This window comes from Equus asinus, chromosome 6, assembly GCF_041296235.1.
Source record: "Equus asinus isolate D_3611 breed Donkey chromosome 6, EquAss-T2T_v2, whole genome shotgun sequence".
In the NCBI taxonomy this organism is placed as follows: domain Eukaryota; kingdom Metazoa; phylum Chordata; class Mammalia; order Perissodactyla; family Equidae; genus Equus; species Equus asinus.
In genome coordinates this window covers 21,639,492-21,653,883 of record NC_091795.1, presented here as the reverse complement: position 1 = coordinate 21,653,883, position 14,392 = coordinate 21,639,492, and the positions used below count along the sequence as shown (strand labels likewise).

At 36.9% G+C, this 14,392-nt stretch overlaps 1 long non-coding RNA gene across 1 annotated transcript; it reads left to right on the top strand.

Annotated features, from left to right (window-relative positions):
* The first annotated feature begins 30 nt into the window (after positions 1 to 30).
* On the top strand, positions 31 to 13,128 carry LOC139045589 (uncharacterized). Its single transcript, XR_011504279.1, has 3 exons — positions 31 to 203; positions 10,067 to 10,124; positions 10,465 to 13,128. It is a non-coding gene; the product is annotated as an uncharacterized lncRNA (long non-coding RNA).
* Positions 13,129 to 14,392: the final 1,264 nt, after the last annotated feature.

Here is a 14,392-nt window from a genome sequence, read left to right as displayed (position 1 = left end):
TGCTTTATCTCCCCAAATGCCTCCAGCACATAGTTGTATATCCCAGTTGCAGGTCCTTCTAGTTGTGGCATGTGGGACGTCGCCTCAGCATGGCCTGATGAGCGGTGCCATGTCCATGCCCAGGATCAGAACCGGCTAAACCCTGGGCTGCCGCAGCGGAAAGCGCAAGATTAACCACTCGGCCACGGGGCCAGCACCTGCAGGTAAATTTCTAATGCACTCCTTTCAGCTCTTGATAGCAAGGCAGAAAGTGATTAGAGATATAAATGATTTAAGAACAGTACCAACCAACTTGAACTAATGGCTGAAGAACAGTATACCATCAACAGAAGAATAACATCCTTTCAAATGCACAGGGCACATTCTCCAAGATAAACCATATCTTGTGTAATGTCTGCATAAACTTAAAAGTCTGGAAATCATACAGAGAATTGCCTCTGTCTATAAAACAATAAAATTAGAAAGCAGGTACAAAAGCATTTTGAAAATCATACAATATTAAACAATATCCTCCTAAATAAAATATGTAAATAATAAATCAAAATCAAATATTAAACAAAATACTTTGAACTGAATGATAAGGAAAGCACATCCTATCCAAATTTGTGGGATGCAATTAAAAAAGTACTTAGAGAGAAATTTATAACTTTTAATGCTGTTTGAAAAAAAGAAAAGTTTAAAATCAATGATTTTCTGGGGCTCCTCTTGCTACTTCCATTGTTTTCCTTGTTAAAGTTTATTAAATGTTAACCTGAGTACTCAGTAAAAATCACAGAGTCAGGCATAATTTCAGCCAGACGTTGAAGTTTAATGGGGAGCCACAGTTTTATAATTATACACGAAGCTTCTCCAGGTGGTGTCTGTGGCAGACCAACAGCATGAAAGCTGCCATAGGCTGGAGATGACGAGGTCAAAACATGGATATCACTTAGTGTTATTGTTGTTTTTCTCACAAATCCAGGAGAAGTGCCTTTAAATCACAAATGCTCGATTAAACAACATCACCTGATTGTTAGAGAGAGCCTGTACACAGATCTGTCTTTTCAAGTATTCTGAATTCCCAAACTTAAGGTAATCTCTTTGATTTCTGCCAAGTTCTTCAGGTTTTGAAGGAGAACTTGAGATTTCAGGTGAAATTTGGCCAGTGGATACAAGGGGATTAAGTCAAAAAGTCACCAGATGATAGTATATGCCATGGGTATAAGGGGAAGGCTTTGACCTTGGAATTACATGGGTGAATTATATCAAAAATGAATGAGGATCTAAAATAAGAAGGGTGAGAGACATCCTAGTGGTCATTGTAATGAGAACAAACAAGATGAAATAGATGAAGAGAAAATTCTGGCAATCTAAGGAGAGACTGAATATTAAGGAGTCCGCACCCAGTTGTGTGGTGTTCTCATGTTTGTCACTTGCTTTTCTCCGTCGTTGGGATGAGGATTGAGGAGGAGCTGGTGAAAACTCAGTGACTTAGGAAAGGGTCTAAAAGACTGCATGGGCGAGAATGAGCATGCTTCGAGGAAAGGAAAGATTCCCTTTAATGCTATTATTTGGAAGCTAAGCGGGGTCCATCTTGGTATTTGGTTTTGCTTTTCTCGGAAGAGGAAATGATGAATGTGGCAAAAGTCTGCAACCTGGCCACATGAATTTACTTCTGCTTCAGAGTGCAATCACTGGCACAGCTGGACAATGTAATGAGGTTTCTATAGCCTCCACTGTATCCAGTGTGTCTGGCATGGCTTTGTTGGCAGCAGAAACTACAGAACCAACAAACCAAAAAAGGAAGTGAGTGTGCATGTGCATGGAGAAACTTTATAAATACCAACAGTCACCTCATTCTACATAATGAACATTTTCAGTAGCAGCTGAGGCAACCCCACTGAGGGCATTTGGAGGTTTTTGTAACAGGCTGTATCACTGTGAGAGGTATACGATCATGTTGTAGACAGAAATAATATGCAGCATCCTCAGATTTTACGTCATCAATTGTCAGGGTAAAATCTACTCCATGCACAGTGCCACTGAACCGAGAGGGAACCCCAGACCAGAGAGTAGTAGCTTCTTTAATAATGAGCTTAGGAGCTTCTCCTGGTTTCCGTTGATACCAGTTCACATCATCACCAATGTCTTGGCTGGCTTTGCAGGTGATGATGACTTTGTCTCCTGGAATCACTAACATGGATTCCGGAGACTGTGTGACTGTTATTTCTGCCCTGGTATCTGTTTAGGGAGGAAAATAGGAAAGATAAATCAAAAGCGTCATGTTTAGAGAGAATGACGAAAATCAGTTTCTCATGAAGATGTAATATTTTTGTTGGGATTCAGAGGACTTAAATGCCACAAAGAGTTGGAAATATTTCTCTTACCAAAAATCCAGAGGAGCAGGAAGCTGAGGAGCTGAGCCTGGGAGCCCATAGCCTTAGCCCAACTTTCAGCTGTAGTCAGTTTCCTCATCAGTTGGACAACACTCATTATATGACCACAGAAAAGCTGGGGGGGCAACATGGGAGAAATATGCAAATTATGTGGTATGTAGTTGTGGAATGGGGAGGTAGTGTTTCAATGGCACAGAGTGAAACTTCTTGCATGCACTGTACATGATGTTATCCGCAAGATGTTATCTTGTTTAGACTCAAAAAGGTTATGACTAAAATGTAACCTTCTGGGCAGTTATCGTCTTTCCCTTTCATTGCTTTTCCGTGACCAGACTTTTCTGGTTGCAGAATTCAGTGTTGCATCTTCTACCAGTCTGATCCTAAATAAATCGCTGGTGGCAGACTCCCTGGCAACTTTCCTGACGTCACCAACCACTGCCCTCCTTTGAACTCCACACCCGGGACCCTGTTCTGTTACTTGGGATTGAACTCAGGATCAGAGAGGCGGCTCTTTAACACGGCTTCCCACTGCGCCCTCGGCCCCCTGATTACATATTTGTTCTACTGAGCTATAATTTCTTAACACTCTGGGAGTTGTTTCATGTTTTTACATCATTTTATTTTGTCCAAACCAAATTAATGGCTTGCCGGTAGAACTGGATAGAAATAATAAGTTTCTTTTTACATCATAAATCCATATTTTAAAAAAACACATGCAGGATTTGAAAGTGGAAACCTGAGAATTACAATTAATGCCCCAGGTAAAAGAGACAGGACATGAGTAATTAGATTACTATTGTCAGTTTGAAAGGGAAATAAGATAAACCTCCCCCCTTATAATAAAATTCTACTAGCCTGCTCCTTTTCTTCAGATAGGAATGGGAATAATGGAGGTGGAGTATTCCTTGCTGATGAAATAGAGGGTATTTGAAAGAAGTTTCCAAAGAAATTTCCAAACTTCAACCTTTCTGGAGTCTAGCACATATCATTGGAAAACAAGGCCAGCTGCATAATTTGCAGACCACAGTGCAAAATGAATGTGAGGCTGCTTGTTCAAAAAGCAGGAAAAAGGTGTCATCATGATAATTAAATAAATTTTCCTTTAGAAACATTTTATTACTTTTCAAAAGTAATAATTATATGGATAACCAGATGAACTTACAAAAATTGCAAAAAGTAATATTAGGTGTCAAAGTTTTACATAATACAATAAATGATAATTTAGTGGCATGGTATTCTGATGGATTGTGAGATTTTCCTGGCTTGTTTTTCTGCAAATTCATTGATTATAGGATCAAAATTTAGTGATGTCATTTTCAATACATATAATTGGAAGCAATGTCAGTCTCTCTTGGCAAATGCAAAATCACACAAATTTTTTAATGACTCTTACTTTTGAGAAGGGTTTTCTTGCTGATGCACCTGTTACTAGAGATCTTAAAAGTATTTATAGGCTGTGACAATCTTGGGATAAATTCTTGATAAATTATCTTAAAATATCAATTTTAGTTCACCCAGACCTGATGACCTTTGAAGAAATCAAAAGTGGCTTCATTATTTGCGAATAATTCAAAACACCTGTTTATGCATTCTTTCACTGTCTCTTCAATTGTAAGAAATAATCAGTTTTAAAATTATCTTCCTGACTAATAATTGATTACTTTGAAGCTTTCTATGAAAATAGTGTTCTCTTCTATTGAATGTGACAATATTTAAATTTAATTTTTACTTCTAATCCTGAGGATATTTGCTTTGCATTGCTGTATCACTTTTCAAAGCTGGAGATTCTAAACTCTCTGAAGAATTCTAAGAACTACCTGACGTACCTTATTGCAGTGTTCACGACTATGCTTTATTGTATAATGATTTTCTGACAACGTGACTGCTGGACTATCAAGGATTGTTGTCCTAGTGTTCAGGCTGGAAAGTTAATATTAATTGTACTTTGGTTTAATTCCAATTTATTAAGCCACACCAGCACAGGAAAATGGCAATGTATACAATTGTGATTAATAGCTACTACTTACAGACCATATTCTATGTTGCTAGGCCCAAACTTAAGAAAAGATCATTTATTATATTCTTTACATTGTGTCTGTAAGAGATTTTACAAGCTCACTCTTTGAAGAACTTTAGGCTTCCACGTTGAGTAACTTGCTGAAGGCCTAGTGAAAAGAAGAGTCAGAATTTGAACCTCAGTCTGTCTGACCCAAAGTGCTTGTCATAAACAACTACGAAGCAATCTCTTTCCAATGAGATATGGCTTTCCTCGTATTTGTCTGTCTCTCCCTTTGCATTCATATTTTCTGTGTGACTCGAACTTTATTTGTGACAGTCTCCAGTGTCCTTCATAATGTCCAGAAAAGAGAGAAGAATCACAAGCAATTATAAACTGGACTCTGGCTACCCTGATAGGTTAAAGCTGCTGTGAAGTCTTTCATTATTCATGACACCTGCCCCAACCTCTAGGGTCCCATGGGGATTCAGAGGTAGTGGTTCTGGGACAGATTTCTCACTCCATCCAGGATATCGGGTTGGTAGATGGCTGTGGGCCTTCCTCTCAGCATGACTGAGCCTTCCTCCCACAGAACCCCAGTCTTCAGCAAACTCCTCCCCTGAGGTTGATTAACTGCCCTAGGCTCCTGTCCTCATCTCCCGATAGTTTGGAGGCAGTGTTCTGATTTTGTTCAGTTGCTGAATTTCATTAGAAATACTGATTTTCAGCTTCTTTCTGGAGTTTCTGGATTCAGTGTGCTCGGTTTTCTTGCCTTACATTTGTTTTACCGTAACAAGTTTCCAGGTCATCCCAGAATATCATTCCTTTATTTCCCAATGCTTATCTCCTTGTACGTTTGATTAAATATGTGTGTGGAGGGTCTGCATTTTAAAAGCTGCTCTATTAATTCTGTAACAAAGGTGTTTATAAACTGCTAGGATCAGGATCAGGAAAAAAGAGGATGAGAATGAGACATACTCTCCTGGATCTGGTTTCCCACCCTGTGTTCACATTATCTAAATATATCCTGCTACATACTTTCTTCTACAAGTTTAAAATATCTTGTCTTTTATATTTAAGAATTTAATCCATTTGGAAAGTGAATTTTCTATATGTTGTTAGAAATCTGATTTCATTTTTTCCCATATGGATGATATTCTTCCCCAAAATTATTTACTAAATAGTTCACTTTTCCCCAGTGATCAGCAACGCACATGCACACATATGCACATGCACAACTACTAAAATGCATCCAGCTGGTAACACCACTGGTTGATTTAGTAGAATGGAGCAACACTTAATTTTCAACTTTCAGCATTTCTGTTATATTCCCAATGGGAAAGAGGTAAGAACGTCCTCTTCCTACCAAGATAAATTACAACTTGTTAGAAGCCCGAAAAACAATTCAGATATAGGTATGGTTTTCTCAGGCTGGTCAAAAGATAAAATAGTGTCCCAGGAATGGCAGAAGGTAGGCAGGATGGATCTGCAGAGTGAAGAGAAAAATATAAGATTTCAGAGGAGCAGATGGAAATTGCTGGTAAATTCCCACTTGGAGCCCCAGTACTTTTGCGTGGACCAGGGCTGGAACAATAACTCACTTTGGGTCTCTCCTAGAGCTCTGGGTGGAGGAGGAAAGCAGCAGGGTGAGTAGGGGAAAGCAAGTGATTGGGGAAAGGGTTTTCACTCTTTGTCAGACATTGTAGGTGATTCATCATTAAGAGGATTCCAGAAAAGAAAATGGAGACCAACTTAACCACCTTAAATGGTCCACATCCCCAAACTCTGTCTTCCATGTTTATCCCACAACCAAGCTATAAAAAAGGATTCACTAAGCTAATCTATAAGGACACAGTCCTTTTCCAGAAGAAATGATTGTGAATTTTGAAAATACTCCCCCAAAAAATCATATTCCAAGGAGAAGTAATTGGCAAGAAAATGATATGAAAAATGAACTTATAGAGATACAGATATAGATTAAAAACAAAAAAAGCAAAGTAGAAGTAGCAATTATAAAGTAAATAGAAAGAAATGTATTCAGAGGGGAAAAAAAACTAAGTCAAAGATACATAGGAAAAGCGTACAATAGATTACAGAGAAAAATCAAAAATGTGGGATAAATTACAAAGAATATTATAGAGAAGATAGAAAAGAGACAATATATGTTGATAATTGATATGTTTTAACTATAAAATTAGATAAATGACACAGAAAAATGTATATGATAATAAGATTGGTAATATATCTCAATGAAGATTTGTCAAACCATTCTATCATATGGCCTATATATTTATGAATTAGATATACATAAAAGATGTGAACCTAAAAACATAAATCTATAAAAATTACAGAAGATATTTTATGTGAATATGTCAAATTGATATATCAGAGAGACTACTTAACATGAGAACAAGAAATTCCAAAGTAAACAAAAAATGTATATGAAAAGAAAAAATATATAGAAATCTTTGGAAAAACTTTGTAAGTAGAAGTACTAAAACCAATGTCAAACACAAATGGTTCACTGGAGAAAATCACTAAACATATGGAAAAATAAAAGAAAACTATAGTAATTAAAGATATTCCATGTGAGTTTAAGGAAGAAAATTTCAATAAGAAAATAACCAAAGGATACCATTAATTCTCTAAAGTATTAATTCTCAAAAGTATCCAAAGAAAAGTGAATAGTAGGCAGAGTGTGTTCTAAGGGAGACAAGTCCCCATTCATGCAAATTAGGATAAAAATGAATGTAAAAATAAGTTGCCAACTTGACACCCAAAACACAATTCATGAAAGGAAAAGTTAGTAAACTAGACCTCATCAAAATTAAAAACTTTCGATCTTCAAAAGACTGTTAAAGGGATGTAACGACAAATTATAGACTGGGAGATAAAAAATGCAAATCACATGTCTAACAAAGGACTTGTATCTAGAATGCATAAAAACCTCAAAAGTCAGTATTAAGAAACAAACAATCCCATTAGAAAATGGGTTCACATGCACAGACAATTCACTGCAGAGGATCCACAGATGACAAATAAATGAAAAAATGTTCACTGTCACTAGACGTAAGAGAAATGAACATTAAAACCACACACCTATAAGAATGTCTAAATTAAAAAATAATGACAACATCAAGTGCAAGTGTGCTGATGGTAATGCAAAATGGTACAGAAACTCTGGAAAATAGTTTGGTAGTTCCTTTTAAAATTAAAAATGGACTTATCATACACCCAGCAAATGAACTCTTGGTCATTTATCTAAGGGAAATGAAAAATCATTTTATACCAAAACTTGTACAGAAATGTTCATAGAAGCTTTATCAGTAATAGCCAAACCCAGAAAATTATCCAAGTGTTTTTCAATGGATAATCAATTAAATAATCTTTAGTAAATCATACAAAGGAAATACTATTCCATAATAAAAAGGAAGGAACTACTGATTCACTCAACAGGGATAAACCTCAGGGAAGTTATGCTGAGTGAAATGTGCCAGTCTCAAAAGAGGACATGATGCATAGTGCCTTTTATGTAGTGGTTGCCAGGAGTTAGGGATGGGGAGAGAGGGTGGGTGTGGCTATAACGAGATAACACCAGGGAGTCTTGTGGAGACGGTACAGTTGAGTATCTTGATTATGGTGGTAGCTATGTGAGGCTACATATGTGATGCATTTTTATAGAACTACACACATGTACAAACATACACACAAGTGAGTATATATATAAGTTGTGAAAACTGACTAAGTTCTGTAGGTTATATGGAAGACAATTTTCTGCTTTAGATATTGTACTAGTTGGCCAAGCTGTCAACATTGGGGGAGGCTAAGTAAAGGCTGTTTGGTACATCTTTATAATTTCCTGTGAATCTATAATTATTTGAACATAAAATGTAAGAAAAAAATTCTCAAATTTATTATCTGAAAACCCTGAAAAGAATGAATTGCCATTTCTCTCTCAAATGTTTGACAAACATTTTAAAGCTTTATGACTCCCTCTGCTGGTGGGAATGTGAGTAAAAAAGCTAAAAACATTAATGTGGGAATATAAATTGCTATAGACATTCCTAAAGCAATCAGTGATTATTAATAGGATGAAATTAAAATATTTAGTGACCCAATCCCATTTCTGAAAAAAAAAAACTTTAGAAATAGAAAGTCAATTGTTTATACGGAAACAACCCTAAGGTCCATCAACAAGAGACAACGAAATAAATTATGGTATTTCTTTATTATGAAAAATTATGTAGCTACCAAAAGGAGTGGTTAATTTCATACCATAATCTTAAACTCTTGAATTATACATCACTTGTGAAAGTAGGATTCCAACAATGTTATTACATGATCCCATGTTTGAGAGCCTGCAATTCTAACCGCAGAATTATAGTCTACACGAGTGAGTTTATTTTCAAATATTAAATGATATGATATATATTTCTTGGTGTGAGTATTAAGTCTCTTCTTAATAAAATCACATCAAGTTAATTAAAAGAAAAATCATGATCTAATTATGCGCAGAAGAAGCCAGATGGGAAGTTGGTGGTTTTGGATGTATGTATAGGAGAGAATTTTTAGAGAGTTAAATCCAGGGGTGGGCCCATGGCCAAGTGGTTAAGTTTGCACACTCTGCTTTGTTGGCCCTGGCTTCGTTGGTTTGGATCCTGGGCGTGGACCTACACACCACTCATCAAGACATTCTGTGGCAGCATCTCACACAGAAGAACTAGAATGACCTACAACTAGGATATACAACTGTGTACTGGGGCTCGGGGAGATAAAAAAAGAGGAAGATTGGCAACAGATGTTAGCTCAGGGCCAATCTTCTTTGCCAAATAAAAAAAAAAGAGAGCTAATCCTTATCTTTCATATTTAGAAAATCTGTATTTAATAACTAAAATCTAAAAGTTTTAATAAATCTTTCAAAATAAATATAAGTATAAACATATTATTGAAAAATGTGGAGCTAAATACCAAAATAGACAGTAAAATAATTTTAAAGATATGATGGAATCCAGAGGCTGAATCAAACTCGTAGGAACCAATAAGAAAAGAAAACTCCAAAGAAAGTTGAAGAAGTAGCTTTTCTTTTAAGAGCCATAGCTAAAACAGCAGCCGTCAACGATAGACTGGATAAATTAATTGTGGTATATTCACATAATAGAATACTACCCAGCAAAGAAAATAAATTATCCAATGTTACACAAAAAATTTGGATGAATCTTTCATGGACACTATTAAGCAAAGTTAACCAGAAATCAAAGAATACACATTGGATGGCTCCATTATTAGAAAGTTCGATACATAACAAAGTAGTGCCAGGGCCGGGCTTCTGGTGTGCCGGCCGTGGCACTATGTCTTCAGCTGGATGGTGGTCACACAGGGGTTCAAATTGTGAGAATTCATTTTGTTCTACATTTCTGTCTTTGCCCTTCTCTGCATTATGTTTCCATAAAGATTATAAAAAGAGAAATACAAAACAACACTCTAAGAAAGCGCCAGAGACATTGACAATGTAAAGACGTGTGTCTGGATTCAAACACTGGGGGTAACGGGTTGAACGGCCATCTTCTTGGCTCCCTGCCAGCTAGTATAAAGAAGGAAATAGCTCCCACAAACTCTCGTGCTGAGTGACAGTGTCTCCAAATAATAGGATGGTCTTCTGCCAGCTCAAGAGTTGTCTGCTATCTGCTCTCAACAGGTTACCTGTTTAAGAATGCAAAATGCAAGTGCTGGAAACCGCCTTTCCCAATGGTCTGGTGAGTTGAACACCATGAATTCACTCTCTGAAAGGACTTGACAGGAAAATATATCTGTCTCTGGCATATAGAGAGCTAATAACCCAGTGTCAGTAAGAGGACAATGGGAAAGAATTTTATTCATCAGATGGTGATATAAAATTCCTGGTGATCAACTGTTACAATCTGGCGTATTATCCGTTGTACTTACCTCACACATACCAGATTAATCAAAGGAGTTTCTTAAGGGAAGACGTTCCCAGTATGCTGGTGCAGAATAAAAGAGGACTAATTTTATATTATTGTTTTCTGATTGGAGTTTAGAAAAACTCTTCTCATACAGAGTCTTTCTCATGTGTAGGACCAAGTCCTTTGAGGATTTCCACTTTCTTGCTACCTCTGTGTGAGAACGTAAGTCTCCCACCTAACCACTATGCGGGACAGCAACGCCATGAATCGAGAGCTCAGGAGGAGATTTTGTACGTGAGAAGGGCAAGAACTGGATCCCCTGCTTCAATGTCTTGGGATGACCTGTACCTATGACTGACATGTTCCTGAGATTTCCTTCAAAGATGGTCTCTGTTCAGGGGCATCTGTCTACCACACCACTAGTTATTAGAATAGGGAAACCATCTGAATTTTCTGTCCTGTCAGCGATGCAGGTCATGACGAATTGAACAGCTCATTATAAATGGTGCCTATTTTAAATTGCTTCACAAGCATAGTCGCTGTCCTATAAAAAAACAAAACAAAGCAAAAAACTAAACAACTCTAGAGCAATGGAAAGAATAATGTGTAGGTTTACGGACTCAAGTACTTTAACCCAAAGTCATACTTAATTGCCAAAAAGCACAAGCAAATATAATTCTAGATAACATTCCCCAAAAAGCTTGGTCTGAGTATCTTAGGAAAAAATTCTCCAAAATAAGATTTTGTAGCAAGGTTGGAAGAGATAATTGAGTAAAAATGATACAGACTTTTAAATGTTGAACTCCATGGTAAGAATCTGGGTTACTGATGACAGCTGTGGTAAGGAGGTAGAATTAGAGTAAACGTTTCCTATTTAACTACTTAAAACTTCATTTACCCTTTTTTTTCATTACATTTGTAAGTCTTGTGTTTACTTGATTTTTTAAATTTTTCTAATTAATTTAATTCTGGGTCTTACTCTTGAAAATTTCAGACTCCTAATTAATCATGCTAGAGAGAAGACTCAGGAATATAAGGAGCCAAAAAAATTAAATTAAATACAAAAAACAAACATACAAACAAAAAGAGAACAGTGTAATACATCTTAAATCCAGTTTTAAAGGATTATTCTGAAAAGGTGTTAAATTAATGTTTTACCTGCCATTCCATATAGAAACTTCATTTGTAGGAATATGAGTGACACCAAGAAATCTGTCATGTTTTCTTTTATTATGAATCAATTCTTTGAATGTTATTTTTAGAAAATATTTTTAAGATGTTCAAATTTCAGAGAGTATTGCTACTTCCTGTGAAAGTGAATGATGAAATTTTTAAAAGTCTGCCATTTTAATTGGTTGTTTTCTCTTGTAATCTGTTGCTCTTAAGAATATAGCAAATGCAAAATCTTGTAAAAATTCTTCTTTGGTCATAAAAAGGCTTTGAAATTGTCCTCTGCTATCTACAGACTGAAAGCATAATATTCCTAATTCTAAAAAGGAATCTTTCTTTCCTGTAGGTTAACACACCATGCCAAATCTTTAACATGAGAAAACAAATTTAATCACTCTACGCTGGACACAGATGATAACAATTGATCAAGGAGTAAGAATAACCTTCATTTGGGTCTATGTGGGGAGCAGGCCTCTCTGTGATTCTAATGTTGGCCATTGTCAACTAAATGAGGAAGGGCCTGTATAGGTGGGTTATATTTTACTTTCTTCTCTGCTGCCAGATACTCCTAGTTTGGGGTCTATGGAATCGGAAGTTAGTGTGTGATTTGTATGACTTAAAGATAGTCTTGATGTAGAGTTGTTTGTATCCATGATCCTGGAGTCAGTGTTTGCGGGGCAGAGAGTGTGAAACTGTGGAGGGTTTGAGAGATTTGGGGCTGATCAAGGAAAAATATTTGACCACAAGGTGGCAGTAGCATATACAACCTTTAATGGCCGATGCTTTGACAGGCTTGCTTGGAGAAGTCCCTTGCAGCAAGAGTGTCTCCAGAGGCAACTCTCAGGGTTGCTTACCCATAACAGGCCAGGGACAAGGGAATGCCTGGGGGAAAGGGGCACTGGAGAAGAGGATTATGTGTCTAGTTGATGTGACACAGCAGAGTGGTGGGGAGCCTCTGGATCAGAGCTCCAAAGGGCAGCAGCTGTTGGGGTTTTCATAACCTGGGCCTTATCATATCTAATGCTAGCAGATTTGGATAAAATTTCCTGGGACATGCAAAGCAAGAAGTCTCTAAAAGGCTACAAATCTGCTTCTTTGGGCTACTTTTGGAAAATTGGATGTGTAAAACTTGAATGTCATGACTGTGGTTTAAAAATAAACCTGCAGTTTAGAAATAAACAACCTGGGGGCCAATACACAGAGGCCATCTTTGGCTTATTTATATAACACTGGCGCACATCTATAGACTTTGTCAGGTCAAACACTCCAAATCCACACAGCTTGAGACTAGAATAGATACACACACAAGCCTCTTCTCTCCCTGAATCCAACTGGAGGTTATGATGAAAGGTGAGCATTTGTCCTTGTGTGAACATTGTGATCAAACTACCCAGCAGAGGGAGCTTCCCCAACTGCAGGTGGGCTGGAATGGACTCTGGTGCTCCAAGTCACCTGTGATTGAAACTGGTTGTCTTTTCTAAATGACTAAAAATTGTCACCCACAGAGGATAAATCTCGTGAATAAATATTCTGGTTTACAGGGAGTCAGAGAAGGCTCTGTAGATGTGTTTATCTTCTGAGTTTACATGCTCTCATGCCTGATTTTCTGGATCCTCAAACCTATTCTCCATCGGACTAATATGAATCTGTATCTAAATGTCAGAATTATTTTTCTCTCCTTTTGCTTGGAATAAATACAAAATTGCCGTAGAAGCACAGAACTGAGCCATACAGATAAGTGGGGGAATTGAGCGTTGGGGATGAAGAATTCTTGCTTGTAAGTGTTAAACTGTCTGCTGAGCCCAGGTCACCCATGACTCACTGGACAAAGGGAAATGATAATTCCATTGCCTCCCTCGGCATTCTCTGCCTTGTGAGGTCTTCATCTCATTGAGAGCCCTCTCAACGCTTGTGAAGAAAGGGGCCTCTGTTCTCAGGAGAGTGTCTTCTCAAAAGTCATAGCTTACCTGGAAGTTTAGTAATTTTTTCCCACTTTTTGAATATGAGGTTATTCTTTGTGACCTTGTCAGAAAGCCTGGATCTCTTGATAAATGGGGAGTGGAAAATGCAGGAAAATTCTGGGGATCAATTGGGGGATTCTAGCCCTTTAATTTGTTGTTAAAGTTGCCGTTGATAGCAGAATTTATAGGAATATGCCAAGATGACAAAGAAAAATGGTGAATTTTATATTCTTATTTTAAATATGATAGTTTGTAGAAAAATGGAGAATATGAGCTGAGAATTCTCAAATCTAATGCTTTTTCCATCGCAGACAATTTTGAGAGTATATAAATTGCTTATATATAATATAAATTGAATAAGGAAATTTTAAGACCCGCAGAAAAAAACCAGAGATCAAATTAAATCACCTCAATTTACTTTGAAAATCAACTGAAATTCTTTTTAACCACTTTATTTCATCTCTAGTTAACAAAAATCAAAGGTTTAGATCACGAAAGAGAAAAGAGATCAATAAATTACTTAGTAGCCATTCTTAGTCTTATAATAATACAATGGAAATGGAAAAAGTGACTTTCTGCCTTTAGGGAAGAAGAACCTCACAATAGCAAACTTCCACTCTTTCTTGGTCTTTCTTGGGTGGGCTCCAAGGATAAATCGAAGTTTAAGTGCTCTTTTGGCAACAACTACCTCCCATTTCATTACGTCTAGACATTTAAATGTTGTCTCTTCTAAAATACGTCTTATACCAAATGGAGAAAAAAGGATCAGTCATAAAATACAATGAAATAGAATAAAAGAGAATGAGTAAATTCTGAGCTCTCTGGAGTAGTCACAACATGAAATTATAAACTCTAGCAGAGAGCTACAGGCTATAATAACTTATTAGAACACATATGAGCAAATTTTAATCATATTTGATATTCTTACCCTAGTAAATCAGGAACATCCTCAACCCGGAGACTGGCTAT